The sequence below is a fragment of the Trichomycterus rosablanca genome, chromosome 5 (assembly GCF_030014385.1).
Source record: "Trichomycterus rosablanca isolate fTriRos1 chromosome 5, fTriRos1.hap1, whole genome shotgun sequence".
Taxonomy (NCBI): domain Eukaryota; kingdom Metazoa; phylum Chordata; class Actinopteri; order Siluriformes; family Trichomycteridae; genus Trichomycterus; species Trichomycterus rosablanca.
Window position 1 is genome coordinate 49,894,336 of NC_085992.1, and position 27,856 is coordinate 49,922,191.

The 27,856-nt window shown below is 42.8% G+C and overlaps 1 protein-coding gene and 1 non-coding gene across 9 annotated transcripts in view; both read left to right on the forward strand.

Moving 5' to 3' along the window:
* The first annotated feature begins 10,632 nt into the window (after positions 1 to 10,632).
* The window catches only part of ctnnd1 (catenin (cadherin-associated protein), delta 1), a 57,364-nt gene continuing 40,140 nt past the window's right edge, over positions 10,633 to 27,856 (forward strand). For all 8 annotated transcript variants that reach the window (XM_062996272.1, XM_062996280.1, XM_062996274.1 and 5 more), the window contains exon 1: positions 10,633 to 10,912. The gene's annotated coding sequence lies outside the window, so the exon portion shown is untranslated. The remainder of the gene's footprint in view (positions 10,913 to 27,856) is intronic.
* On the forward strand, positions 21,087 to 21,160 carry trnat-agu (transfer RNA threonine (anticodon AGU)). Its single transcript has one exon. It is a non-coding gene; the product is annotated as a tRNA-Thr (tRNA).

The window sequence follows — 27,856 nt, forward strand, 5'->3', positions numbered from 1 at the left end:
ACCAATACTAGAGCAGCTCTGAGTCAGAAAAAGAATAAACGTTTATCTCAGTGAGGAGGAAGGGCTGAGCTTGTTGCAAGGTACAACATTCCTTTGAAGACACCCATACACTCCTATACACACACCCATACACATACACTCCCACACACACACACAAAAGCGCTTCTAATTACAATATATTATATAAGCCGGTTTATCCTAACCACACACATATATTTATTTGCTTTACTTTCTGCACTGTTTATTTACCATGATGGTCCTTTTTGCAGGTACTTTCTATTTGATATTAACTGGAGTAAAATGACTCCACTCTTTTCAGTTACTGTATTTACTGCAAGGTGTGAATGAAGGTGTTTATTATTATTATTATTATTGTTGTTGTTGTTATTACTATTCATTTTAATGTTGTACCACTTATTTATCATAGTCAGGGCTGCGGTGGGTCTGGTTTCCCTGGAATCATTTGTTCATTCATTCAGTTTGTTTCACCACCACTTTTGTTTCACCACGCGGTCAGTCTGATTTATTGGACGAAAGGTATGAAACACCTGTTGCCTGGATGATGATGATGATGATGATGATGATGATGATGATGATGATGATGATGATTGATTATTATTATTATTTTATTATTATTATTATTATTATTATTATTATTTTATTATTTTATTATTTTATTATTATTATTATTATTTTTTTTTATTTTTTATTTTTTTTTTTTATTATTATTATTATTATTATTATTATTATTATTATTAATTCATTTATGTTCATGTTTTACCTGGAATCATAATATTATTTATTTATTTATTTATTTATGTTCTTGTTCTATCTGGAATCATATTATTAGTGTGATTGCAGAATGCAAGCACACTATTGTTATTGTTATTTTCGTTTTCAATATATTATTGCCATTCCGCCCGTTTTTTGTCTCCCTTTCTTCGTCCGCAATTTTTGAGATATCGACCCCGTTCCAGTGCCAAATCGTCCGGCCCATACGGGAATGGACTGCTTGTATACAGCTTTTGGATCGAACCAACACTGTGGGCACAGTGCCCGTTTTAAGGTGCCCGTTTTGCCCCATTGACTCCCATTCATTTTGAAAAAAATTTCGAGCTATAAATGCCGTTCCAACTCTTGATGGACCGGGTCATTAATTAGCGCCCAAATCCAAAAAATCATCTGGATACGCCCATCCGTGTGGCATTTATGCCCGTTTTTGCCCGAATTTTGAGAGAAACATTTTGACACCTTTGGCCTTCCATAACACGTCAACGTGATGACGTAGGCAACCACCTCGGACTGTTCCGAAAAAGCAACATGGCTGCCGATTTGAAAACGAACTTATTTTGGTCTGTAACTAAAGTATTAGTGATTTTTAAAGTAAAAATGCTGCACAGAATGAAATTATAGTGCAGTTACACTTAGCAGTGAGCGTCAAATCGATCGCGTTGCAACAGAAAAAAAGATATTTATATCCGTTAGCTTCAAGGCTAACGGATGCATTAAAATCAATGGGAATTGCTAAATGCTAAAAGAGGGACCGAAGTCTGAGTGCACTATGCCTGAAAGCTGTAAATGACACACAGCCGATCATAGATTGCGCAATACCATGGCCCCTGCAGTGATAATCACATGTAAATGAATGAGTACTGATTTGTAAGCAGTACAAACGTGCAGAAATGCATTTTTTTACAGGTTTGGCTTTTCAAACACACCCAGAGTAAACTTGTGCTCACACCACAGCTTGTGCACAGATACAGTGGCCTGTCTGGGAGAAAGTATTCACACCCCACGCACCGCACCACTTCTAAACGCATGCGCGCCCCCGACCTGCGCACGCCCGCCGACCGGCACACGGCAATCACACTCGCATTTTCTCCGGAAATGCACATCTCTAGTTATTATTATTACTGTTATTAGTGTGATTGCAGAATGCAAGCACACTATTGTTATTGTTATTTTCGTTTTCAATATATTATTGCCATTCCGCCCGTTTTTTGTCTCCCTTTCTTCGTCCGCAATTTTCGAGATATCGACCCCGTTCCAGTGCCAAATCGTCCGGCCCATACGGGAATGGACTGCTTGTATACAGCTTTTGGATCGAACCAACACTGTGGGCACAGTGCCCGTTTTAAGGTGCCCGTTTTGCCCCATTGACTCCCATTCATTTTGAAAAAAATTTCGAGCTATCAACGCCGTTCCAACCCTTGATCGACCGGGTCATTAATTAGCGCCCAAATCCAAAAAATCATCCGGATACGCCCATTTGTGTGGCATTTATGCCCGTTTTTGCCCGAATTTTTGGACAAAAATCTTGACACCTTTGGCTTTCCACAGAACGTCAACGTGATGACGTAGGCGGCATCTTCAGCCCGTTCTGAGAATAGCAAATGGCGGCCGCCAAAAAAGCTGACTTATTTTGGTCTGTAACTAAGGTATTAGTGATTTTTAAGATGAAAACGCTGCACAGAATGAAATTATACTGCAGTTACACTTAGCAGGGAGCGTCATATCATTCGCGTTGCAACAGAAAAAAAGATATTTATATCCGTTAGCTTCAAGGCTAACGGATGCATTAAAATCAATGGGAATTGCTAAATGCTAAAAGAGGGACCGAAGTCTGAGTGCACTATGCTTGAAAGCTGTAAATGACACACAGCCGATCATAGATTGCGCAATACCATGGCCCCTGCAGTGATAATCACATGTAAATGAATGAGTACTGATTTGTAAGCAGTACAAACGTGCAGAAATGCATTTTTTTACAGGTTTGGCTTTTCAAACACACCCAGAGTAAACTTGTGCTCACACCACAGCTTGTGCACAGATACAGTGGCCTGTCTGGGAGAAAGTATTCACACCCCACGCACCGCACCACTTCTAAACGCATGCGCGCCCCCGACCTGCGCACGCCCGCCGACCGGCACACGGCAATCACACTCGCATTTTCTCCAGAAATGCACTCTCTAGTTATTATTATTACTGTTATTAGTGTGATTGCAGAATGCAAGCACACTATTGTTATTGTTATTTTCGTTTTCAATATATTATTGCCATTCCGCCCGTTTTTTGTCTCCCTTTCTTCGTCCGCAATTTTCGAGATATCGACCCCGTTCCAGTGCCAAATCGTCCGGCCCATACGGGAATGGACTGCTTGTATACAGCTTTTGGATCGAACCAACACTGTGGGCACAGTGCCCGTTTTAAGGTGCCCGTTTTGCCCCATTGACTCCCATTCATTTTGAAAAAGATTTCGAGCTATCAACGCCGTTCCAACCCTTGATCGACCGGGTCATTAATTAGCGCCCAAATCCAAAAAATCATCCGGATACGCCCATCCGTGTGGCATTTATGCCCGTTTTTGCCCGAATTTTTGGACAAAAATCTTGACACCTTTGGCTTTCCACAGAACGTCAACGTGATGACGTAGGCAACCACCTCGGACTGTTCCGAAAAAGCAACATGGCTGCCGATTTGAAAACGAACTTATTTTGGTCTGTAACTAAAGTATTAGTGATTTTTAAAGTAAAAATGCTGCACAGAATGAAATTATACTTCAGTTAGACTTAGCAGTGAGCGTCAAATCGATCGCGTTGCAACAGAAAAAAAGATATTTCTATCCGTTAGCTTCAAGGCTAACGGATGCATTGAAATCAATGGGAATTGCTAAATGCTAAAAAAGGGACCGAAGTCTGAGTGCACTATGCCTGAAAGCTGTAAATGAGACACAGCCGATCATAGATTGCGCAATACCATGGCCCCTGCAGTGATAATCACATGTAAATGAATGAGTACTGATTTGTAAGCAGTACAAACGTGCAGAAATGCATTTTTTTACAGGTTTGGCTTTTCAAACACACCCAGAGTGAACTTGTGCTCACACCACAGCTTGTGCACAGATACAGTGGCCTGTCTGGGAGAAAGTATTCACACCCCACGCACCGCACCACTTCTAAACGCATGCGCGCCCCCGACCTGCGCACGCCCGCCGACCGGCACACGGCAATCACACTCGCATTTTCTCCGGAAATGCACTCTCTAGTTATTATTATTACTGTTATTAGTGTGATTGCAGAATGCAAGCACACTATTGTTATTGTTATTTTCGTTTTCAATATATTATTGCCATTCCGCCCGTTTTTTGTCTCCCTTTCTTCGTCCGCAATTTTCGAGATATCGACCCCGTTCCAGTGCCAAATCGTCCGGCCCATACGGGAATGGACTGCTTGTATACAGCTTTTGGATCGAACCAACACTGTGGGCACAGTGCCCGTTTTAAGGTGCCCGTTTTGCCCCATTGACTCCCATTCATTTTGAAAAAAATTTCGAGCTATCAACGCCGTTCCAACCCTTGATCGACCGGGTCATTAATTAGCGCCCAAATCCAAAAAATCATCCGGATACGCCCATTTGTGTGGCATTTATGCCCGTTTTTGCCCGAATTTTTGGACAAAAATCTTGACACCTTTGGCTTTCCACAGAACGTCAACGTGATGACGTAGGCGGCATCTTCAGCCCGTTCTGAGAATAGAAAATGGCGGCCGCCAAAAAAGCTGACTTATTTTGGTCTGTAACTAAGGTATTAGTGATTTTTAAGATGAAAACGCTGCACAGAATGAAATTATACTGCAGTTACACTTAGCAGTGAGCGTCATATCATTCGCGTTGCAACAGAAAAAAAGATATTTATATCCGTTAGCTTCAAGGCTAACGGATGCATTAAAATCAATGGGAATTGCTAAATGCTAAAAGAGGGACCGAAGTCTGAGTGCACTATGCTTGAAAGCTGTAAATGACACACAGCCGATCATAGATTGCGCAATACCATGGCCCCTGCAGTGATAATCACATGTAAATGAATGAGTACTGATTTGTAAGCAGTACAAACGTGCAGAAATGCATTTTTTTACAGGTTTGGCTTTTCAAACACACCCAGAGTAAACTTGTGCTCACACCACAGCTTGTGCACAGATACAGTGGCCTGTCTGGGAGAAAGTATTCACACCCCACGCACCGCACCACTTCTAAACGCATGCGCGCCCCCGACCTGCGCACGCCCGCCGACCGGCACACGGCAATCACACTCGCATTTTCTCCGGAAATGCACTCTCTAGTTATTATTATTATTGTTATTATTATTTTTATTATTATTATTATCATTATTAATTTATTCATGTTCATGTTTTATTTGGAATCATATTATTATTATTATTATTGTTATTATTATTATTTTTATTATTATTTATTTATTTATGTTCATGTTTTAACTGGAATCATGTTATTATTATTATTAATATTATTATTATTATTACTGGGACAGTGGTAGCCTCATGGCTGGATTACTGACCGGGCCAGTGGGGCCAGCGCCCAGGGGCCCTTGAGGTCAGGGGGCCCTGGGGGGGCCCTGGCCCAAAACATTTTGCGATGCCTATCAACATTTATGATACAATATATTTTTATTTCCGAGGGCCCTCCATTTTAAGGATCCTCTGACTATTAGGGACTTTGACCCCAGGGCCTCTTGGGGGCCCTAGCCATGCTTTTGGTGCCCCTAGCCATGCTTTTGGGGCCCCTAGCCATGCTTTTGGGCCCTAGCCATGCTTTTGGGGCCCCTAGCCATGCTTTTGGGCCCTAGCCATGCTTTTGGGGGCCCTAGCCATGCTTTTGGGCCCCTTATGAAAATGGATGAGGCGTTGTGGCACTGCTCTGACTTCGACTTCTGGCTATTAGGGGTCCTAGGAAAGAGGGGGGCATATTTTTAGAGGGCCCTGGTTATGAGAGCCCCTACCAGGGGGCCCTAGAGAAGAGCAGGGCATACCATTAGAGGGCCCTTGATCACGAGGGCCCCTGCTATGGGGCCCTTGACTTCCATAGAAGTCGTTTACCATGGCTCCTTGACATTCTAGGGACCTACAAATTGCCAGGCAAGCTACCATATTTCATAACAGACGTTTTGTTGCAAATATGAGATTCAGGCCCTTACTTAATGTTTCTGAATTTGTATTGTTTCAAAATTATTATGTTCAATTTCTCTTAAGCGCAGAGACAAATTAATTTAGCAATTTTGTAATTATTTAAATTTAAGACAAGCAATTTCAAGCAGTTTGAATGCATACACACACTTAACTGAGCTATTTGATGTTCTTTTCATGCCTGACGATATGTCCAACAGTGAGCTCACTTTAAAGGCTAACTCACTCGCTGCAGCATATCCTTCAGATCTGAACATGAGCCTGGCAGATGAATTGATACAATACAAATCATTCATAACAGAAAAAGAAAAATGTCCTAGTAAAATGCTCAAAACCATGATCAATTTGAATTTACAGTCAACCTTTCCAAATGTCTACATAGCACTTAGACTCTTGCCCAGGGGCCCAGACTATCTTTAATCCGTCCTTGGGTAGCCTAGTAGGTAGAGCTTTGAGCTATCAATCAGAAGATTGCCAGTTCAAATCCAGGCTCTGCTAGGAAGCCACTGTTGGGCCCTTGAGCAAGGCCCTTAACCCTGTTTGTTCCAGGGGCGCCGTACTATGGTTGACCCTGCGCTCCGACTCCTGCTTCCAAACAAGCTGGGACTTGTACTGTACTGTACTGTACACGTGTATCTGTATAAATGACAAATAAAGGTATTTTCTAGTATTATTATTAGTAGCAGTAGTATGTTAGTATTACTAGTATAGTAGTAGTATTATACATGTATTTGATAAACGATGGCTGGTTTAGCACATGTGTAGCGCATGTTTTTCCTCGCTAGGTGGCGTCTTTTACCACAGAATTTAATCTATTCACAACGTGACGAGCCCAGCTGGGTGGGGCGGCTCTACCTGTCCCACCTTTATTCCACCCAGGGCGCGGAACAGCGAATCAGTTAAGAACTAAAGTGCGTCCGTGTGTGTTTATAGATCCGTGATGGTGAACGGTTCTATATTTTCACGTCTGTGTGATTTGTGTGTGTTTTAACTGTAATAAAGCGCTAATGTAGGTGCTCGGGTTCCGCCCTGGGCTCAGTGGGAGAGGAGGTGGGAGGGAGAGGGAATCTAACTGGTGACGAGATCAGGAGCGGGGACGATTGATTCCTGAATCTTTAGAGTCGACTCGGAATCGATTCTGCGCATAAAGAACAGACGTTGTGCTTTTGATTCATGCTCTGATATTCTTCTGATTTCCTTCGGGATTAATAAATTAATTGTATGTTGTGCAAGAGCTTTTTTAAATCTGTGCACATTTTTATAAATGTTTAACTTTTTCATTTCTATTTTTAATAAACGTGTAAAGACTTTTATATCTTTATATTCTTAATAGCAGCTTAAAGGTTGCAAATCCCCCCTGTGGGATAATAAAAGCCTATCTTCATTTATCTTATCTTAAAGTATCTGTCTGTCTATATATGTACCTGTCTGTCTATCTTTATGTCTGTCTATCTGTCTGTCTATTTGTAATATCTGTCTATCTCTTTTTATGTCTATCTATCTATCTGTCTGTCTAAATATTTATATGTCTGTCTGTCTATCTGTCTGGCTGTCTATCTATCTGTATGTCTGTCTATTTGTAATATCTGTCTGTCTATCTGTCTATGTCTATCTGTCTATTTGGCTGTCTGTCTAATTGTAATATCTGTCTATCTATATTTATATATACTGTATATACTGTATATGGCTATCTATTTGTCTGTCTGTCTATCCATCCATCCATCTATCTAGCTCTCTAAAAAATATCTATCTATCTATCTATCTATCTATCTATCTATCTATCTATCTATCTATCTATCTATCTATCTATCTATCTATCTATCTATCTATCTATAATATCTGTCTGTCTGTCTGTCTGTCTATCTATCTATCTATCTATCTATCTATCTATCTATCTATCTATCTATCTATCTATCTATCTATCTATCTATAATATCTGTCTGTCTGTCTGTCTATCTATCTATCTATCTATCTATCTATCTATCTATCTATCTATCTATCTATCTATCTATCTATCTATCTATCTATCTATCTATCTATCTATCTATCTATCTATCTATCTATCTATCTATAATATCTGTCTGTCTGTCTGTCTATCTATCTATCTATCTATCTATCTATCTATCTATCTATCTATCTATCTATCTATCTATCTATCTATCTATCTATCTATAATATCTGTCTGTCTGTCTGTCTGTCTATCTATCTATCTATCTATCTATCTATCTATCTATCTATCTATCTATCTATCTATCTATCTATCTATCTATCTATCTATCTATCTATCTATCTTTAATATCTATCTGTCTGTCTGTCTGTCTGTCTGTCTGTCTGTCTATCTATCTATCTATCTTTAATATCTATCTGTCTCTTTATCTGTCTAAATTAAGTGTAAGTGCTGTGTAGTTTTTATTTTTATTTGTATAGTTTGGCTTTATTTGTCAAAGAATTGAACCTTTCTTGCTGTGCTACCCACCAAGCCACAGTGCTGCCCTAAATGTTTACTGACCTGATAAAAAGTGTATGGAACAGTGGTATCTTGCCAAGGTCTGTAAGAAAACCTAAATTCCCATTTTATGCTGACAGTAAATTAGTCTCTGTTTTCAGACTGTACGATATAATCCAAGAATCACCAAAACAGGTCTGGTATGAATTAGAAGCATGACACTGTTTACAGTCAAGCAGATTTTGCATCGCCATGGGCTCTAAAGCTGCCGTACAGGAAAGGAGCTTCAGGTACTTTCAGCTGAGCCGGTTCAAAGGAGGATGGAAACACTGATGTGGACAGTGTCACCAATGTTTTAGTGGCTATTAATGTATGGCTAGCCAGTTACTGGTGTTTTTATAGATTACAGGATCAATATGAGGGGTTAATGGAGATGTTTGTTTGTTTGTTTATTTGGATTTTAATGTGATGTTTTACACTTTTGGTTACATTCATGACAGGAACGGTAGTTACTCATCACACAAGATTCATCAGTTCATAAGTTTAATATCAAACACAGTCATGGACAATTTAGTGTCTCCAATTCACCTCACTTGCACGCCTTTGTACTGTAGGAGGAAACCCACACAGACACAGGGAGAACATGCAAACTCCACACAGAAAGGACCCGGGCCGCCCCACCTGGGGATCTGGGGAGGCGACAATGCTACCCACCGAAGATAAATAAATGAACCCTCACATTTTGTCGAACGGTCAGTTGATGTTTTTGGGGTCTTGAGGTCTTAAAATGCATTCAAACAAAGACATTAAAGTAGAACACTTGCATATACTTCCTGTATTGATTACTTTATTTATAAAAAAAAAACACATCTACATTGTATGGGGCGGCACGGTGGCTCAGTGGGTAGCACTGTCACCTCACAGCAAGAAGGTCCTGGGTTCGATCACCAGGTGGAACAGTCTGGGTCCTTTCTGTTTGGAGTTTGCATGTTCTCCCTGTGTCCGTGTGGGTTTCCTCCCACAGTACAAAGACGTGCAAGTGAGGTGAATTGGAGATACAAATGTGTCCATGAGTGTGTTTGATATTAAACCTTGTGTAATGAGTAACTACCGTTCCTGTCATGAATGTAACCAAATCCTAATAAATAAATGAATAAACAAACATTGTATGATTAATGGGACGGGTGGCTTGGTGGGTAGCACTGTCACCTCGCGGCAAGAAGGTCCTGGGTTCGATCTCCAGGCCGGGCGGACCCGGGTCCTTTCTGTGCGTGGGTTTCCTCCGGGAGCTCCCACAGTCCAAAGACGTGCAGCCAGGTTAACTGGAGACACTGAATTGCCCTATAGGTGAATGTGTGTGTGTGTGTGTGTGTCTGCCCTGCGATTGACTGGCGTCCCGTCCAGGGTGTTACTGTGTGCCTTGCGCCCATTGAAAAGCTGGGATAGGCTCCAGCACCCATGAATGAATGTAACCAAAGGGTGTAAAACATGACGTTAAAATCCTAATAAAGAAATAATTAGGGCGGCACGGTGGCTTAGTGGGTAGCACTGTCGCCTCACAGCAAGAAGGTCCTGGGTTCGATCGCCAGGCGGGGCGGTCCGGGTTTCCTCCGGGAGCTCCGGTTTCCTCCCACAGTCCAAAGACGTGCAGCCAGGTTAACTGGAGACACTGAATTGCCCTATAGGTGAATGTGTGTGTGTGTGTGTGTGTCTGCCCTGCGATTGACTGGCGTCCCGTCCAGGGTGTTACTGTGTGCCTTGCGCCCATTGAAAAGCTGGGATAGGCTCCAGCACCCATGAATGAATGTAACCAAAGGGTGTAAAACATGATGTTAAAATCCTAATAAAGAAATAATTAGGGCGGCACGGTGGCTCGGTGGCTCGGTGGGTAGCATTCAGACACTGAATTGCCCTATAGGTGAATGGGTGTGTATGTGTGTGTGTGTGTGTGTCTGCCCTGCGATGGACTGGCGTCCCGTCCAGGGTGTTACTGTGTGCCTTGCGCCCATTGAAAAGCTGGGATAGGCTCCAGCCCCCTTCGCGACCCAGATTGGATAAGCGGATAATACAGTGCAATGAATGAATTAAATGAAACAGACATCGTATGATTCGTGCAGGGACCTGGATTATGAATCTTTGAGTCGACTCAGTGTTTAGAATCGTGGTATCGACTCATTTTGGGAATCGATTCCCAGCCCTATAGAGGTGTGAACCAGACGCGGAAGATAGCGCTAGGTGGGTTTTGGAACAGACCGCAACATTTCTATCCCCGATCGAACAGCTTTTTCGCTTCGTTTGGGTTCGAATGTTCGCGGCAGAGCCAGTCTGAGTGAAAAGGAGCATCGAGCGGAGCGGCACAGATAAGTTTGGTGGCAGTGTGGGCTCGGACGCCCAAATTTAGACCAGTTGGAATTACAACAACTTCCTACTACTGTTGGAAAATAGTAGGCCACACCAGCACTGCACCTCGGACCTGCACTAAAACATCCAGGTAGACCTCACAAACTCCTGTTTATCTGTAGAATGAGAGTTTAATCCATCGTGTTTTTATATCGCTCGGGTTTGTAGCACTTTACTCGCTGCTCGACTTCGGAAACTTGAGAGTCTAGTACCCAGCGTTAGCCGAGGTGGCTAACCGAGCTAGCATGCTAGTACGTTAGCTAGCAGCATGTGAACGGCGGCTTACAGTTTTATCACAAAGTGTGAATCTAACTAAGTTAAACTTTGTGTTTGATATACATGTACAACTAATCTCACTTTTAGCAAGTTTGTCGTACTAACTAACAATTTTACTCGTTTCCGTGTTTCGCTAAACAGTATTAAATATACTCATACTAAATACTACCATACTAAATAGTATGCATGGATCCATACTACGTGATATGTGCACGTTCTTACTATACATACTAGTTAGTACGCTAGAATGTAGTATGGATCAAATACAGTCGGTTTTCCAGTCCAAACCTTAAGTTTTAACTTAGCAAACGATTAAAAGTTGTTTATTTGCCTTATACAATTTATAAAACTTAATATCGTGTCGTTTTGTATTTTGTAGTTTATATAAATTGTAAGTTTTCAAGCTAATGCTAAGTTCACTAACACGCTGATTTATACTTACCATAATAATAATAATAATAATAACAAACCTTTACTTTAAATTTGTGCTCTTTTGGATACCGAACCAGACACACATGTTCGTTTTAATACTGATTTGTATTATTTTTTTGGATACTTATACTTTATATTTGACTTTAAATCGATTCTCAGGTTGTAAAGGTGTGACCATTGTATTCAGGTGTTTTCCAAACGTTGCACTTAACACGTAAAATCTTTAAACCTTAATTTTTATCATTATTAAACAATTATCAGTACCTAGCTTGATGTATATGCATTTAGGTTAACAACAAATATGATAATTAATATGATGAATTAAACAGGTACATGTGGAAGTCTTAGGTTCTTGATGCGTTCAGGTGCCGAACATTTACGGTTAATAAGAGTTTCCTAGTCCTGATTGCAAGTGGACGCATTGGGATAAATTTGATTCCGAGTTTTAAACTTGTTACTGACTTTTATCCTTTTGATATAAGGAAATGTAGAAAAGCTCTGTGTAGCCATTTAAATGTCTAAATCTAAGATAAATCCTGATTAGGTCGTATGTACTATGTAGTGACCTGAATATGTAACTTCTGTTTGTGTTGTGTTCGTCATTTCTCCCTCATAAAAAAAATTCAGTGATCAGTCCAAAAAGTCAGTCCAGAATAATATTGGCTTTGCATTTGAGCTCAAATCTCAGTAAGTAGAACTTTTGCAAACACGAATAGTGACCCGTCCATCCGTTCATCATGTAAAACGTAATATTAAATGTAAAATCGATTTGTCTGTTAATCTGTTCAGTAACAAGTCCTGTTTATTCCGGTCATATTAGGTGTTTTAACGGCATGGTTTGGTAGCAGCACGCTCCTATTTTGTCTCGGTTTCTGGATGAATGGGCACGCCCGATGGATATATCATTACAAATCAAAGTTCTGTTCTAATAGCAGCTCTGTAGACTTGTAAAAAGTCAGCTCGAAGTGTATAGACACGTTGTTTTCTGTACTTAAAGTTGGGAGACCAGTTTTGAGGGGTTTCGTTGAGACAGCGTGATATTTTAGACGTATTAAATGGATCCTTAGACGTCTTTAAATCATGCACACTCGTCTGCAGACCAAGAGACCGCAACAGGTTAAGATCAGGTTAAGAACAGGTTGGGGATTTGGGGTGTGGTGCTAAAATTTTAAGCAGGTTCGGCTGTAAAAAGCACACAGAGCATCACCGGTTTCAGTTAAACTCTGAGCTCTAGTGAAATTAGGGTTAAATATAATGAAGCTGACGGATCCGTGTCGGTTTCGGCGTGCAAACCCACTACGCCGAGTTTAGCCTCTGGATTGGCTGGTGCTATTAAAGCCGCGCCGCTGCCTGTGCTAGTCCGGCAGCTGCCCTCACCACAACAGTGGGAGCGGTATAAATACTACGCTTCATCCAGCCCCTAGACATCAAAGTAGTGCACCGAGAGAAGGCATAATAATCATTATATCGCTGGATGATCGTCGGAGAACGACGGCCAGTGCCCTAGGAACAGCCCCCTCTAGACAGACGTATCACGAAGAAGGAAACCTGAAAGGCGTATTTGAGCAGACCCCGCCCGAAAAATCCTGGATCTCTCGAAACTGCACCTTAAATAGTCGCTGCGGTAACAAATGCTGACAAAATGACCCATCAATGGCAAATATAGCCCCGCCACTGCCAGGTTGCCACTGTTGGGCCCTTGAGCAAGGCCCTTAACCCTATTATTAACCCAGCCATACGATGCCTGACCCTGCGCTCTGACCCCAGCTTTCAAACAAGCCGAGATATGCAGAATATATTCCGTATATATTCCTCTTTAAAAGGAATGTGTGTGTGTGTGTGTGTTAAATGCCAAAGTAAATGATTGTGTGTGTGTGTGTGTGTGTGTGTGTGTGTGTGTGTGTGTGTGTGTGAATTTATTATACTTATTATGTTTATTTACCTAAATGAATGTTTAATCTAGGAACTTAAATCAGATCTAATCACTTTTATGGTCACGTCACATCATTATAATTGTATAGTCTAAGTATAGAATAGAATACTATATAACACCTTTATTTGTCATATATACACATATCAGCCATAACATTAAAACCACCTCCTTGTTTCTACACTCACTGTCCATTTTATCAGCTCCACTTTTCATATAGAAGCACTTTGTAGTTCTACAATTACTGACTGTAGTCCATCTGTTTCACCCTGTTCTTCAATGGTCAGGACCCCCACAGGACCACCACAGAGCAGGTATTATTTAGGTGGTGGATCATTCTCAGCACTGCAGTGATACTGACATGGTGGTGGTGTGTTAGTGTGTGTTGTGCTGGTACGAGTGGATCAGACACAGCAGCGCTGCTGGAGTTTTTAAACACCGTGTCCACTCACTGTCCACTCTATCAGACGCTCCTACCTAGTCGGTCCACCTTGTAGATGTAAAGTCAGAGACGATCGCTCATCTGTTGCTGCTGTTCGAGTCGGTCGTCTTCTAGACCTTCATCTGTGGGCACGGGACGCTGCCCACGGGGCGCTGTCGGCTGGATGTTTTTGGTTGGTGGACTATTCTCAGTCCAGCAGTGACAGTCAGGTGTTTAAAAACTCCATGATCTCAGTGATCCACCACCTAAATAATACCTGCTCTGTGCTCTGTGGGGGTCCTGACCATTGAAGAACAGCATGCAGAGAAACAGATGGACTACAGTCAGTAATTGTAGAACTACAAAGTGCTTCTATGTGGTAAGTGGAGCTGATAAAATGCACAGCGAGTGTAGAAAGTGTGCTGATCTAGTATTTATACACCGATCTTAAAACTGAACCCCGGTTCCACCCGTGTTTTTGAGATCGTGTTATTTAAACGCGCTGGAGAACACCGACATGCTTTAATCGGAATGTAATTCATATGTAGATGTGAAACGACATGTTTTGTGAACGATTGAGAGAATAGTCGGGTTGTGTGTGTGTGTGTGTGTGTGAGAGAGAACCTGTTGAGTCGGTTGTGTGTGTGTGTGTATGTGGGGGGGAGGGACAGGCGTGGTTCGGTGTCGTCTCTGTAGGCCGCTTTTATCGTTCCGCACGATGCGGTCGGTCAGCGGCTCTGCCCGGCGCGCCGACCTCGTGCGCTGGGCCGAGTGACTCCGGATACCCGTCCACGGGCGAGACCTCGACCACAGAAGGGAGAGATATTTGGGATGTCCGTTCCCGTCGCCCCGCGCGCGTCTGGAGACGGACCTGTTCCGGCTCGCTCGTGGTTTTCTTCGGCGCTCTGACCGAGCTGTTGCGAGTTACTCGGAGCGCGATGGCCGCGCCGTCTGAGACGTGTCGCTTTCCCACCAGGGTAATGACGGGGTTTACGGTTACAAGGGCGTGTCCGTCCAACACGGAAGGAGCCTTTAAACACAGGCGTCTCTCTGCCCTGCTTTGCGGTCACTCCACAGCCTACGCAAAGTGTAGCGTTCGCTCAGACATGCGCTAAAGCAGGGGGGCCGAAAGTATACGAACACGGGGCCACAGACTCACTCATAATAAATTACTAACTCCTTTTTATTAGTGATTAATGACCAGGCAGTTGTAGCCTAGAGGTTAAGATACTGGACTAGTAAGCCAAAGGGTTGCTGGTTCAAGCCCCACCAGTGCCAACCAGTGGCTTTGGGCCCTTGAGCAAGGCCCTCAACCCTCAGTTGTTTAGACACTGTACTGTCACAGTACTGTAAGTCGTTTTGGACAAAAGGGAGGATTATTATACTTCTATACTTCCTTAAATTAAACATACCCACTTCCCTCTGAACTGAGTTTTCCTCAGTCGTGTATAGGGATGTAACGATGCACCACAAGACGGTTATAAATCGATTCACACGTGTAACGATTCAAATCGGTTCACATGTGTACATGTATAAGGCAGTCGAAGCCTAGTGGTCAGGGTGCTAGACCAGTAATCAGAAGGTTGCCGGTTCAAGCCCCACCACTGCCGGGTTGCCGCTGTTGGGCCCTTGAGCAAGGCCCTTAACCCTCAAATGCTTAGACCGTACATCGAAAATCTTCCGCGGTCGTGTCTAGGGATGTAACGATGCACCACAAGACAGTTAAAAATCGATTCACACGTGTACATGGTGGTTAGGGTGCTAGACCAGTAATCAGAAGGTTGCCGGTTCAAGCCCCACCACTGCCGGGTTGCCACTGTTGGGCCCTTGAGTGAGGCCCTTAACCCTCAATTGCTTAGATTGTATACTTTGGATAAAAGCGTCCACTAAATGCCGGAAATGTAAATGTACTGTATAATGAATGGATATTCACTTTAAACACCAGAGGGCACTGGCGCTATTCACCTCACCTGGTTGACGTCACTACAGGGTTGCCAGGTTCGTAATTTTCCAGCCACATTTATTGATGTGAGGATACTTCTCTACTTTATTTGTATTATTAATGTATTTATTTATTTTATGTGGGATTTATTTCATTTCAGTTTTTTTTACACAGAAAGGGAAACGTGCTGCTTCGTTTTGCACAGTTTGTACCTACCGCAGAAATAAAAGGGCATTTATTATTCAGATAAATAAAAGATCAGCACAAATACAGTTTTATTTTATTGTTTTATTAGGAGAAATAATAAAAGGAAACTCATCATTTGTGTTTAATTTAATTTTGTTTAAAAAATCGGATCGTGAACCCAGTATCGTGAATCGTATTACATCGTGAGTAGAGTGTATCGTTACATCCCTAGTCGTGTCTAGTTATCGTCTCTTCGGAGCCGCCGTGTTTATCCACAAACTCGATAACGTTAATGTTTCGAGTCGGGGGGAAAGAAGACGGAGCGACAACCAGAGTTCAAACAGTTCAACCAGTTTTCCTAAAACCAGCTTAGCACCCGGACATCTTCATTTTATCCCTGAAATACGTCCCGCAGGCTGCGGTTCGGACGTCCCCGCGCTATAAAAACGTCAGTTAAATAAAGAGGCTCGTTCGTTTTTATCGCTTTTGCTGGAGAGTGCAACGGTTCAGCACATTTCCAGCCCGGGGCGATGTGTGAAACGGCACCTTTAAAAAAAAAATAAAGATAAAATATCCTTTAATAATAAGTCTTATTTATTAACCTATTTACCCTGTTTAGGAGTAACTGAGTGGACAATATGCAACTGAATAATGTCAAGTCTAGACTCATAGCAGAACAGAACATGAGTAAGAATTAGTTTTAATGATTTGTTTCATGCAAATAAACGTATGAATATCGGATGTTTTACTTCCTTACACATTTCTGACAAAACACTGGAGCCTTGTTAAAGCTTTTCTGCAGCATTGATGAGAGATTATTGTATTTAAATAAAGGATGAGCGACAAAATATCAGCAACTAGGTTCGATTTTACTCTCCAGCCTCCAGCTCATTACAGTAACGATGCTTTTTTTACGTTTTAATAAACACTTATTCTTGTAATTTGCTCACGTTAACTAATATATGCAGATCATTGACGTGTTTATTGGACGAACATGGTCGGCTGCGACTCTAAGCACTAATTTTGGGGCATTTTTGGCATTTAGCGGACACTTATTCAAAGCGACTTACATTACTGTGACAGTATATTGTCTAAGCAATTGAGGGATAAGGGCCTTGCGTAAGGGCCCAACAGTGGCAAACTAACAGTGGCGTGACTTGTACCAGCGACCTTACAATTACTAGTCCTGTACCTTAAGCACTAGGCTACAACTGCCTTATAGAATAATCTGTAATCCTATGCGACTTACAATTCAAGCAATCAAGGATTAAGGGACTTGCTCAAGGGCCCAACAGTGACAAGCCTGGTGGTAGTGGGACTTGAACCAGCGACCTTCCAATTACTAGTCCTGTACCTTAACCGCTGAGCTACCGCTGTCCACACTGTCCACTTACAGTACTGTGACAGTATATTGTCTAAGCAATTAAGGGATAAGGGCCTTGCTCAAGGGCCCAACAGTGCCAACCTAATAGTGGTGGGACTTGAACCAGTGACCTTTCGATTACTAGTCCAGTACCTTAACCGCTGAGTCCACAATGTCAGTTTACAGCACTGTGAATGTATATTGTCTAAGCAATTGAGGGATAAGGGCCTTGCTCAAGGGCCCAACAGTGATGGGACTTGAACCAGTGACCTTTTGATTGCTAGTCCTGTACCTTAACTGCTAAGCTACTACTGTCCTCACTGTCCACTTACATCACTGTGACAGTATATTGTCTAAGCAATTGAGGGTTAAGGGCCCAACAGTGGCAACCTAACAGTGGTGGGACTTGAACCAGCGACCTCTCGATTACTAGTCCAGTGCTTTAACCACTAGGCTACAACTGCCCTATAATTAGAATAATCTGTAATCCAAAGTGACTGTATACAATTCAAGCAATCAAGGGTTAAGGGCCTTGCTCAAGGGCCCAACAGTAGCAAGCTGGCAGATATGGGGCTTGAACGGCCTTAACCGCTGAGCTACCACTGTCCACTTACAGTACTGTGACAGTATATTGTCTAAGCAATTGAGAGATAAGGGCCTCGCTCAAGGGCCCAACAGTGCCAACCTAATAGTGGTGGGACTTGAACCAGTGACCTTTCGATTACTAGTCCATTACCTTAACCGCTGAGTCCACAATGTCAGTTTACAGCACTGTGAATGTATATTGTCTAAGCAATTGAGGGATAAGGGCCTTGCTCAAGGGCCCAACAGTGATGGGACTTGAACCAGTGACCTTTTGATTGCTAGTCCTGTACCTTAACTGCTAACCTACTACTGTCCTCACTGTCCACTTACAGCACTGTGACAGTATGTTGTCTAAGCAATTGATGGTTAAGGGCCTTGCTCAAGGGCCCAACAGTGCCAACCTAACAGTGATGGGACTTGAACCAGTGACCTTTCGATTACTAGTCCAGTACCTTAACCATCACTACTGACTTCGTCAGCTAATTAATAAAAAGCTCGACTTCGGATGAACCGACAATATCTACACCACACAGGAAAATGTATTATTCATTCTGGGTATAGTATTAGTTTTGTAACCAGTATGTCCAGTAAGATGCTCGTCCTGCCAGTTTCCTGGCTGCGTTCTCGAGTGTCTCCTAGGAGAATCAGCAGCCTCACAGAGTGTGTACGTATTGTTGGAAAACCGAGCAACGCTGAACGCGTTCGTTATCGATTAGTATGTCAGGAGGTAAGTTTGGAGTCCGGACGTTTAGCGTGACGCGGAAGCTTTCTAATGTTCCGTGTTTTACGTCTGTAGAAGTGAAAATAAAACCTGTTGAGCTCATCGAACTGTAACGGACACGTGCTGAAAGGTGTGGCACACACAATAACGTGTATATATATATATATATGGGTGTGTTCGAAAAGCTAGCTCTCTCTCTACATATATATATATATATATATATAGGAAACGGTGCTGGTCAGGGACCAGGATGATGGCTAAGGACATAAGGTCATCCCAGTAATGGACTGTTTTCTTCGTTACGTTCTGGGAAGCGTTTTTGAGTCTTGGAGGCCAAAACAGAGATGATGGAGAAGCTTTTTCCAAAACAGCAGTCAGGACTACATTTATATTTATAGATATATATACACCGACCAGGCATAACATTATGACCACTGTCCTAATATTGAGTTGGTCCCCCTTTTTACCTTTCTATCAGAACCAGCATGAACTTCTTCAGCAGTCTGAGTTCCACACGTCCCCACATGACCCTGTCGCCGGTTTATCACTGTTCCTTCCTTGGACCACTTTTGATAGATACTGACCACTGCAGACCGGGAACCCCCCACAAGAGCTGCAGTTTTGGAGATACTCTGACCCAGTCGTCTAGCCATCACAACCTGGCCCTCGTCAGACTCGCTCAGATCCTCACGCTCGCCCATTCTTCCTGCTTCTAACATCAACTTTGAGGATAAAATGTCACTTGCTGCCTAATATATCCCCCCCACTAACAGGTGCCGTGATGAAGAGATGATCAGTGTTATTCACTTCACCTGTCAGCGGTCATAATGTTATGCCTGGTCGGTGTATATATGTCTATACAGTTCTAAATTTTTTTGGTCGGCACGGTGGGTAGCACTGTCGCCTCACAGCAAGAAGGTCCCCGGTTCCATTTCCAGGTAAGGCGGTCCGGGTCCTTTCTGTGTAGAGTTTGCATGTTCTCCCCGTGTCTGCGTGGTTTTCCTCTGGGAGCTCCGGTTTCCTCCCACAGTCCAAAGACGTGTAAGTGAGGTGAACTGGAGATACAAAATTGTCCATGACTGTGTTGAGTAACTACCGTTTCTGTCATGAACGTAACCGAAGTGTAAAACACGACTCCTGGACGGCGCTGTGTATTAATCCGTACATTCGTAGTGAACCGAGCACTGATCTTTAGGGCTTAGGGTGATCTAAGTAGCCTCTGTTGGACCCTTGAGCAAAGACTTTAAGCCTCCAGGCTCCAGGGCTCGTGTGCAATGTCTGACTTTATGCTCCGACCCCGGCTACAAAACGAGCTGTGATGTGCGAAATGAAATGCACTGAATATTAAGGAAGCTTAATTATATGTAGTTTATAAACCTCCTGCTGGTCTGTAGGACTTAAAGTTGGGTTACAACATGATTAAACCATTAGGATTAAATAATAACCCTTAATTTGCTTCACTTGTACTGATATATTCCTTTTATTTTAATGTAATGGTCTTTTATTTATTTATATTGATTGATTCCTGTGCCGTTTTAGGCCTGTAGTTGTACAGCGACCTTATGTTTCTTGAAAGGCGCTTATAAATAAAATTCTATATCATTTCTACGTTATAATTTGCATTCGACAATGCAGGCGGTCTTTTTATGACCCGGTGTTAAGACATCAGCGTTCAGCCACCTCATTTTTTTTATCCCCCTCCCTAATCTACAGATGCCATCTAGGGCTTAGCAGCTGTCATCTGAACTATTCTCCGGCCGACCGCTCCGTACATCTGCGCCCCTTGGAATGCGCCTATCGCCACTTGTACGCACTTCATCATTCACGTCCTAGCACGTGACCCGTCGTTATCAGTCATCCTGTCGCGGCGTGATTCTGGGTTTCGTCCGGGCTTGCTCGTCTGGTGGGTTTTTACAGATTTAGCTGTTAAAGGCTTAACATTTTAATAGCACTGCTGTCTGCTGAGGAGAAACGTGTCTGTGAATGTATTTACCTCTATAACAGGGTATGTTAACCTTGCAGGCGTCGCGTGGCGTGTTTTTCACTTCTATGTGTGGCTTTTGTCACGTATTTGCGGATTTCTAAATGCAGCTCTGCATTCGACAGACGGTTTTGTCTTACTGGTGTAAGAACTAACAACACAGTGTCGGGGAATGCACTGTCAGGAAATATTTAACCTGTCAAAGAAGATAAGAATTTATAGCTCTAAGGTTTTCTGCACTGATAGTTTGCTTTTAAATACGTTTTTAGAAGTTAAATGATCCAATAAATGGATAAATCATCTTCATTTTTAAACCTACTACTAGTCTGTATGACCTAAAGTTGGGTTACAACATGATTAAACCACTGGGACTCTAATGGATGAAGCTTACGGTTGCAATCGGAAATATTCGACCTCTCAAAGAAGAAGGCAGTTGTAGCCTAGTGGTTAAGGTACTGGACTAGTAATCGAAAGGTCGTTGGTTCAAACCCCACCACTGCCAGGTTGACACTGTTGGGCCCTTAACCCTCAATTGCTTAGACAATATACTGTCACAGTATTGTAAGTCACATTTAGATAAAAGCGTCCGCTAAGCGCCGAAAATGTAATTTGTAGATCTCCGAGTCTTTATAAGTGAAATGACACAGAAAATTGATAAATCTTCTTCGTTTATAAGCCTCCAACTAGTCTGTGTGACCTGAAGTTGGGTTACAACATGATTAAACATGCAATGGGAAATGCATCCTCTCAAAGAAGATGATAATTTATAGCTCTAAGGATTTCCAAGACCTAGAACGTTCCTGGAGGCATCAGTGGGATTATTGTCCAGACTTAAGTTCCAGACTTAAGGTACTGTGGATGAAATCCCAAAATCTCATCCAGAGGCCTTAACAATCTCCTCAGCACAGTGAAGAACCGTATCTACGTTAGTACAAAAAGATTTACAGGAGGACCTGATGAAGGTTGAGACAACCATAAGATGATCACTTAACAAACCAAGGACTTCATGGTTTGACTTACTTACTTACAAAGTACATCAGTCTTCTTAACCAAGACGTATATGAGGGTCGACTGGAATACTGGAGTTCTGAGATACAGTTCTATGGACTGATGAATCAAAACTGGATCAGTTTGGCTATCATCATGGCCTGGATGGGGGTCAGTGATGTGAGGATGTTTCTCTGCTGGATATCTGCAGCTGCCTCTTATGAATTGCCAGTTTTAGGTTCACATACAGCTCTATATTCCATACAGCAGGGTTTATCGAAGCTAAAACTCCTTGTTGAGGCTTTGTCCCACCAGTGCAGACGCCCGGACCAGTTCATAGGATCTCTGACCGTCCCTCCCTCAGACACGGCCAGTCGCACCACCCGAGCGCCCTAAATTTTCTTCATCTGCAGCTTATAAGTAACAGCATAAACAACGATGGCCACTGTAGTTAATTACTGAAGCATAAAGGTCAGGACAGCTGGTGAATGAAGCTTATATTACAGTCTTGTACCGCTGGTCATTTACCGTTAGCCAGTGTTTACGTTAAGTCTGGTGTGTGTGTGTGTGTGTGTGTGTGTGTGTGTGTGTGTGTGTGTGTGTGTGTGTGTGTGTGTGTGTGTTTTGGTTTCGCTTTGAGTTAATGTTAGCAGCTGCCGACATTCAGAGCCCAATGAAGGTTTATTATTATTATTATTTAATTACTTTGTGTTTTCTGATTTAATAATCTGATTCAGATGTTCAGCCTCTAATGTTTTCTAAAAAATATTCTAACTATAAACACCTGTATTGTAAAACTGAAATAGAATGATTATATTTGTGTTCATTATTCTTCAGTAGTAAGTTTAATGGTATCGGAAAATTAATAACTCTTCGTTTATAAGCCTCCTACTAGTCTGTGTGACCTGAAGTTGGGTTACAACATGATTAAACATGCAATGGGAAATTCATCCTCTCAGTGAAGATGATAATTTATAGCTCTGAGGTTTTCTGCAGTGATAGTTTGCTTTTAAATACGTCTTTATGAGTTAAATGACACAGGAAATTGATCAATATTCTTCGTTTATAAGCCTCCTGCTAGTCTGTGTGACCTAAAGTTGGGTTACAACACGATTAAACCACTGGGACTCGATAACGACCCCTAGTTTGCTTCACTTGCGATGATGAACGCCATCCAGAGATTCAAGCGTTCGAGGTTTGTCGCAATATTAGGAAGCCTATTTAACAAGCAAAACTTTACAGCCTCGTGTCGGTCACGCTTTTTTAGAAAGAACAACTTGATTGAAGGGTCTTGTGAGAGATGAACATGCTAAACGTCCATATACTGAACATGTCCTGCTGTAATAAAGTGAGTACTGGTGAGTACTGGTGCGTCAGTAAAGCCAAAAGATGCAAGACGCTGGAGAGTTGTGACCAAGTTTTATGGTGGGGAAAAAATCTAATCTGATTTATTAATCTGATTCAGATGTTTCGCCTCTAATGCTTTCTAAAAAAAATCTTAACTATAATCTAAACACCTGTATTGTACTGTACTTAAAAACACTAAACTAGAACGAGTACTTTATATTATATGTTAACTCTCTTCAGTAGTGGATTTAATACCGTTTCAGGACGAAATAGCAAATAAACTCTCAAAACTCCGATAAATACCAGGTTACATTGAACAGAAATAACTCGGCTTTGTGTCGGTCTTGATTTTTGGATTCACACAGCAATTAAAAATGTAATTCTGACATCTTGAGTCTTTAGGATGGATTATGTAGAGCATATTACAGTAAAAAGTACTAAAGCGAGCAAGCATTACTGTACAAAACTGTCGTTAAATTAATATAATAAATAAATGATACAGATATGCCATGTACGATGTACTGTGTAGGTGAATAAATAGAATAAGATATATACTATGTAATATATACATAGCACAGTGGCTAAGTCGCCTCACGGCAAGAAGGTCCTCCACAGCATGTTCTCCTCCTGAAGCTCCGGTTTCCTCCCACAGTCCAAAGAGGTGAACTGGAGACACGAAATTGTCCATGACTGTGTTTGATATAAAACTTGTGAACTGATGAATCTTGTGTAATGAGTGACTACCGGATGACCTTCCTGGCACGACCCTCCCTATTTATCCGGGCTTGGGACCGGCACTACCAATGCACCGGTTTATTTATTTATGCATCCTAGCGGCCGGGTACTGTGGGAGGAAACCCACGCAGACACGGGGAGAACATGCAAACTCCGCACAGAAAGGACCCGGACCGCCCCGCCTGGGGATCGAACCCAGGACCTTCTTGCTGTGAGGCGACAGTGATAGAAGATATAGAAGATATACTTTATTTGTCATATATACATATACAGGTGTTCAGTACAATGAAATTCTTTCTTCGCGTATCCCAGCTTGTTTGGAAGCCGGGGTCAGAGCGCAGGGTCAGCCATCGTACCGCGCCCCTGGAGCAGACAGGGTTAAGGGCCTTGCTCAAGGGCCCAACGGTGGCTGCATAGCAGAGCCTGGATATGAACCGCCAATCTTCCGGTTGATAGCCCAAAGCTCTACCCACTAGGCCACCACTGTCCCAAACTACTCACTCAGCCACCGTGCCGCCCTCCTCTGTAGCTACGGCATGAACTGCTAAATTAAATAATTACAGCGGCGCTACTCACACACTTGGTTCGCTTTTATTTAGGTTATTATATGATCGATAGGTGGTGATTAATTCATTTCCTGCTATGGCTGACGTTTGATCTGCCTCGTTAGTCACGAGCTAAATGAACTTGGTTAGGTATAAAGAAAGCATGCTTGGATTTAATTAAAGCAGAGCTGTATGTGTGGGACTGTTTACCCGTTATCTTACTGTATGAGGTCAAACGAGCCGAACGATTACCCTCAAATTACTGAAGTGTTTCTATCTTTCCTGTTCCCCCTTAAAGGCAGGATTAATGAACGAATAAATGAAGCATTACGAAGGCACTAAATGTTGCTTTGTTGCTGCCCTCCCTAAAATGGAAGTTAAAATGGAAATTAAAGTGCAGTATGTGTTTAAAATAACACCACACACACACTCACAATAGACTGATGGTAGTTACTCATACATTTATGTCTAGGGTGCTACTAAATTAACAGGCTAATGTGCTTAATGTGCTTTAATTTTTTTACTAAGGTCATTAAATTACACCTATACATTGAATGATAGGCAGTGAGGTGAACTGTAGCTTCTATTTATCTATTTATCTCAAAGGTTGAAGGTAAACCTAGAACATCCAGCGATGGTGCGATGCTTCATGTTCTGCCTCACTTGAACCTCCACTGTACAACCTGACCACCGGTCTGTTGTAGAAAAGTGGACGACTTTAAATCTCTCCGCTTCCAGGTCACTCATAACGTTGGTTTAGCGACTGACCTGAAGTATTTTCTCCCTGTAAGACAGACCAGGAATCCAGAGTTTTAATTATCGATCTGATGCTTCTCTCTCGACTGTCTGTAGAGGAATCGTGTCCTCGTGTGTGTGTGTGTGTGGATCGTTACCGCGTCCGTAATGTCGTTGTTTGTAGCAGCCGTGGCTCGACAGATCGTGCAGTATAAACTATATTACTTCTTTGGCGGGTTCTTCCGGTGCGTATTTGGTCCTCCTCTCTTCATCCTCCATCTGTTTCTGTTTAACTCGTGAGCTGCACGGCGCTCCAGTATTATACGATCTGCTGCCTATTGATCTACAGCTGTTGTATTAACGGTGCTACGGTATGACGGTACAGTAAAGATCCATACCGTATGAGGAATCAAAAGAATGTACCACTATGCCGCCCAGCTCTAATTGTAGGTGTGTGTAAGTATATAAAATTGGAGCAATAACGTAGAGTTATTATATCAAATATAAAAAGTAGGTGTAGATGCGTGTATGAATGAGGGACGGTGGTAGCTTAGTGGGTAGAGCTTCGAGCTATCATTCGAATCCCAGCTCCACCGTTACCCCTTTTCCACACCGACGCGGCACGGAGCCCGTTCCGGTTCCCGAACTTGATTCTGAACCGGTTCCGCGTCAGGTTCCAGACAGTGAACTAGCGGGCCAATCTGGCACCCCAGAATACTTGGTTTTTCAGCCCGAACCGTGACGTTGACATTTACGATTACATTGCGAGCCAGTTTGCCGCTGATATTTTCAAAGCGCCTTTAAAAAGGTGGACTGTGTCATATTACGAGATAAAAGTGACCCGGACAGAACGAAACTCGCTTTAACGTGAACAATAAAGCGTGAAGCTTTTTCGACTCCCCGAGCTGCATAAACACACGTGAAGTAAATCCAGTCGCGGTGAAAGCGAAGCACAAAACTCCTCTCACGTTAACGAACTAAAGAAAACAACAACTGAGACAAACACGTCACGTCTTATCACCGATAGTTAGATCGATGCTTTTTTTACATAAAAACAAACATCTGTAACAGCAGCACAAATGCTCGCACATAATCCACTCGCTCCGCCATGTTATTACTGCTCGTAACTCTTAGTAAGTAACGCCCACCGATGATGACGCTGCTTGGTTCTCAAAAAACTGGTGGAAACACGCGTCGGTTCTCTACAGAACACCGAGGTTCAGAGAAACCTGAACGGAACCGGTTCAAGAACCATGTTGTTGTTTTTTTTGGTGGAAAAGGGGTATGTTGGGTCCTGGAGCAAGGCTCTGAACCCTGTCTGCTCCAGGGGCGGCGTATGATGGCTGACCCTGCGCTCTGACCCCAGCTTCCAAAAAAAAAAAAAAAAGCTGGGATGTGTGAAGAGAGAATTCCGTTGTGCTGTACACCCGTGTATGTATAAATGACAAATGAAGGAGTATAATACTAGTAGTATACAGATAATAATAATAATAATTAGGGATGCATCGATACCATTTTTTTCCCAACCGAGTACGAGTACATGTATTTTTGTACTTGCCGATGTTTTAAAAACAAAAACACACGTGAGAAGTGACGAGAAGTTTAACGATACCACGTCCAAAAATGCACGTCAACAAGCAGCGAGCGATCAAAGTGTTTGTGCGCTGACGTGATGAAATCAAGGAGGAAAAATAAATGAATCTGAGTGGATTTGGCAACACGAGCAGCACGGATCGTTCTGTAGTGAGTTGGATGTTTTGTAGAGAACGATCAGGTCAGAAATACTGTAAAACGTGTATGTGTGTGTGCTGATGTATTCTGATATAAACTATATTATCCCCCCGTCCCACCTGTTTACGCTCCTCTCCTGCGTTTCCCCTCGCACCGTATCCTGCGTTCTCATTGGCTGTTCGACATGTCACTCGTTCCCAGTCGCACATCTCGGATCGGATATCTGACGTGCTAGAAAACGCCGAGTCGCTCCCGAGCCGGCGAGACCGGTCGCCGAGCGAAAATCAGGGCAGAAATCGTGTAGTGTGAACCGGGCATAACGCAGCGATGTGCACTAGGCTCACGGTATCGGATGTTTAGTATCGGAGCCTCGTTTGCGAGTACGAGTACGAGTTAATGAGCGCGGGATCGGGGAAATACCCGACACCAGTATCGGTACTCGTGCATCTCTAATAATAATAATGTAGATTATAACTATAAGAATGTAAATATCAGGGTATAGGCTTGGATATGGTGGTGCAAACGTGTGTCTTGGTTTGATTTACTAGGGTAAACGATCATAAAAGGGATTTAAATAGTAGATTTCAGAATGATTCACGTTCGTGTCTGAACACTTCATATTACAGGTTCGAGTCCCTCGCTAACTCGCCCGTCCCCCAGGTGTACGCGAGCGTTACAGGAAAGGCTTTGTTTGACTGAAACTCGCTATCGGGCTGATAGCGTCCGTGAGTCAGCGGGATCGCGCTGAATCAGACGCACCGAGACCGAGGGCGGGCGGATACGGGACATGGAAGCGGACTTTTTTTGGAGTTTTGTATCGGCGAAGGGGGCAGGAACAGGATCCGACATGCCTCGACACCGGACGGAATGCGGGGCACGCATGCGCACGTCTCCCCCCCCCGCCCGCCCGCCCGCCCGCGTTGTTTTTTTTCCCCCCTCCGTACGAGCGTGTTTGTTTTGCGATGTTTTGGAACGAGGCTTGAAAACGCTTTCGGTACTCGACGAGGACGGCTTCCCCCCCCGCGCTCTTGGACACACATTGACTATTGTTCTGTTCACCAGGAGATAAACAGCTGCGGATATACCCGCACCCCCCCGCGCTGCTCGTACAGCGGCTG